The 3,731-nt window shown below is 42.9% G+C and overlaps 1 protein-coding gene across 3 annotated transcripts in view; it reads right to left on the bottom strand.

The window, feature by feature from the left end:
- Positions 1 to 3,731, bottom strand: part of ACKR3 (atypical chemokine receptor 3) — a 123,587-nt gene that overhangs the window by 13,081 nt on the left and 106,775 nt on the right. The window contains exons 1-3 of one of the 3 annotated variants that reach the window (XM_019616862.1): positions 3,274 to 3,432; positions 3,037 to 3,164; positions 2,082 to 2,155 (exon numbers count right to left, since the gene is read on the bottom strand). The gene's annotated coding sequence lies outside the window, so the exon portion shown is untranslated. Of the gene's footprint in view, positions 1 to 2,081; positions 2,156 to 2,454; positions 3,165 to 3,234; positions 3,433 to 3,731 lie in introns of those variants that run through there. The other 2 variants (XM_019616863.1, XR_004160246.1) reach the window with 2 other exon arrangements.

The raw sequence follows: 3,731 nt of genomic DNA, 5'->3' as shown, positions 1-3,731 counted from the left end.
CAACCGTAATATTACTGGCATTTGTCAGAGAGAAAAAGCAGATTCCTCGAGGCCTCTTTCCATTCTTTCAATAGCCAAAAAGTTGCTCATCACCTAAACAGCTTTCAAGTGAAAAGCAAGAAATAAATTTGGAGCTGATCTCAAGTCTACTGGTGCAGATAAGTGAAGTCCTTGCAGCCCTCAGCACAGTCGGGAGAGGGGAAAGCAGAGAGCCAAGCTCCTTGGAGTTTACAATACTTAAAACTGGAAAGCCAGAAAGGCGATAACAAAATAACGTTTGAAGGGAGATGGTGACTATTTAAGGGATGAAAAGGCAGATTATATTTACAGGGTCATGGGATAAATTTAACAAGTCTCAGCTGAAACAAATCGAAACCCAATTAGGCATCCAAAATGAACCAGACTCCTGAGCCATTTTATTAACTCCTGCTTGTAGCATTAGAGAAAAGGCACTTTCAAAAGTAAGTTGCAGATAGTTCTGGAAAAGCCCTCTCACATTGTAGCAAGTTTTATAGAGACAAATCAGGTACTAAAGTTCTCACCAGCAAATTGTTTTGCTTGGCTGTCTTTAAAAATAGGCGAAAAGAAAACAGAAAGAAAATTGCCTCATATCACCTAATGGAAACATCAGGCTAGCCCTGAAAAACTCCCTGGCCCACCAATAGAGCTGGTGGAGAACTTTCCAACAGGCAACTTTTGGGTAGAAAAAAGCACTGCAGGAAAAAAAAGTTGGGTTTCATGGAATAATAAAAAAAAACCAACACAATTTTCCAACAGGAAAGTAAAAAAAAAAAAGGAAAAGCTGCTTCATTTTAAGGCAAGGTTAAGTCATTCTTCGGTCTAGATCAGCTGCTGCTCCCCACCCTCTGTGGGTGAGGCTTTCTGCTGGAGCTCCACCAGCATGCTTCATCCAACCCTCTCCCAAGAGAGACGTTGCATCATTGGCACTGCTGTTGTATCTTGAGAAACACAGCCCAACAAAAAGAAAATAAGGCAGCTGCTCCAATCTTGCAGGGGCCTGTCATGTTTCTCGCACAGCAACAGGAGTTAATCTTGTTCTTGACACAACAAAGAAAAGATACATTTGCTTTTTTTAAGCAGGCTGCAATTAAGAGAGTTAAGATACTGATGTCAACCACGGCGTAATCAGCACACACCCAGAGCTGGCTCCAGTAGCATGGGGAAGAAGGGAGATTTATTTATGAATTACTGCATGAAGCCAGGAATCTGAGCTGTGAGCAACAGGACAGCAACCTGGCCAGCTGCGATGTCTGCTGGTTGGGTTAAACCCTCTGGATCCCTGAACAAGCTATTAGTGGCCAGATGAATGAAAGCAAGGTCAAAAGGCACTTCCAACAAGCCTGTGAGATCCTCACCAAGCAGTTAATTGCTCAGGAAAGAGGCCCACACATCAAGATTGGTCTACGAAGCCGACATTAGATACACTTTAGGGGCTGTCCAGGCTTTCTAGGCAGGCATTTCTATTCCTCAGGATTCAGGCACGAGGTATGCATCCGTATACGCAGGTGTTTGGTTAGCAGGGGCAGGCAGCCACAGTCAGGCAAACATCTGGACCAGTGACCAGCTGCTACAGAACAACTTGTGTGAGTGAGGAACATAGGGAAGGTCATGAGGAAAAAAGAGAATGAATTTAGGGCAGTCACTGGGACAGGGCTCATAACTGATCTCACAAGCAGGCCCTTTATGTTTACACAGAGCAAAACATACTTATTACATGTGTACTGCACTGATCAATAACGCTTTGTGATTTACCAGGAGTTCAGGGCAGGTCAATATGCCACCAACAATTCCTCTGCTACAAAGATCAATGCTCTTCAGCGACTGGTATTTACTTCATGCCGTGAGCAATACAACCACTACTGGTTCTGCATGAGCTAACAGGAGCAGACGGGGTGTGCTGATGATATCTCAAGCCCTCTGGATCTGTTTTGTCAAGGACCAGCACGCCCTGCCTTACTACAAGAGGTTGTTGGCATTCTGTAAGCGCGCCTGGAGGTGCAGTGAGCCAGAAATCCCAGCATCAAGCAAGAAATAAAGGCCATTCCTGTATGTTTACTTACTGATCAGCAATCTTCTTGGCCTTCACACCAAAGGGAAACACGCACTCATAGTATTTCAACCAGCATTTACATCCCTGTAACAAATCCACACAGATTAGCACAGCACTTTAACTGGGGAATACAGCCAGATTGAGTGGCTACAAGTGTTTGAGGCCATTATGGGTAAAAACTACATGAAAGAGATATAGAGCACTGGGAAAGCAAAAAGGCCTCTTAGAGAAAATACAAATCTGATGCTGTCATTCAGAGTATCGGATGGTCAATAGCTCACAGAGCTGCTCCACACAGCTGCTGAGCTTTGAGGCTCTTGCACAGTAAACTCCCTTTTGATACTTCTCATCTTAATAATCAGCTAAGAATGGTTCGAGGAAAGTTAATGCTGGGGAGAGAAGAACTGTCTCAAGTGATGGAAAACAATGTAGTTTATTTACACTTGGTTTGAGATGGCTGGAAATAGCATAAGCCTTCCTCAGCAGCAAGAAGCACCCAAGGAAAGCTAGGCTTTTCATCTCTTTCATACATTCATTGAGTTTTTTTGAGTGATACTTGAAGCTTCAGCATTAGGAGGTCGCTTTTGATGTCCTTTCAGATCTGATTTACCTGTTCAACATGAAACGGGGCTGAAACTCATCAGGAGGGTAAAACAGCACTACTGAAAGCAAAACATGGCTTTGCTCAAGAGAATACAAGTGATGCATGTTCCAGCCATCCAAGTTCAGATCTGGACAAAAAGCACTTATTTGCCAACTGTAAGGCTGTATAGTTCTGAAATAAAACCGTGTGTGCCAAGACTTACACTATTTGAGAAAACAGATGCCTCACTCAAACCTCACACAGTAAAAACTTGCTTTTGTAGCTGAGAGTCCCACCAGTAGCAGCTGGAGTTGGTAGGGACCATCCCACTCCAACACCCTTCTGCTTCTCAGAGTAGCAATGGGGCAATAACACGTTTCACCTGGGCATATGTTAGGTTATGTAAGCACTGATGCTGATTTTCTTCACAGGTTTGGCTCATCTGCACATGGAGTTTTGTTGGTGGTGGTTTTCTTTTAACCAGTTCACACAAGCAGCTGGCTTCAGAGCCTAAAGCAGAATACAGCAAAGAAAGATGCCAGTGGGGACCCCAGGAAGATGATTTAAAAAGCAAAATTACCATATTTATAACCTTCTCAGAAGCTTCAGCTGCTCACACCTGTCACATAGGCTCAGGAAAACTTCAAGCTTATCATTCCTATCTTCTTCATTTTCCTTCATGCAGTGATACAAGAACTTCCACGTGAGCCTGGTGCATATCAGTGCCATCTGTAATGATCCTCATTCTGGGGTATTTACAAGTGTTTTATTGCACTTGCTGAAAAACATGAGAAGAAATAAATTATGAAGCACCTCAAGTGATCAGGAGTTCCCAAGAGGCACTTAAGACACTTAGAAAAATAATTTACAACTGTATTATAAAAACCTTTGTCTTTAAAGCAATGCTGATACTGCAGAAAAATGTATAAATCAATGCTGCAAAAGGCTTTAAAATTGCTGTTACTTAAGGTTTATGAGGGGGCTGTGATGGTCAGGTAAAATGTGGGAGCTGAAATCCTACAAACAAGCATTCTGTGGGCTTTGGGCTGTCAAATCCAACTGAAGTTAGCTTTAAAA

The sequence above is a fragment of the Meleagris gallopavo genome, chromosome 7 (genome assembly GCF_000146605.3).
Source record: "Meleagris gallopavo isolate NT-WF06-2002-E0010 breed Aviagen turkey brand Nicholas breeding stock chromosome 7, Turkey_5.1, whole genome shotgun sequence".
In the NCBI taxonomy this organism is placed as follows: Eukaryota; Metazoa; Chordata; class Aves; order Galliformes; family Phasianidae; genus Meleagris; species Meleagris gallopavo.
This window is presented reverse-complemented; position numbering and strand designations above follow the sequence as displayed.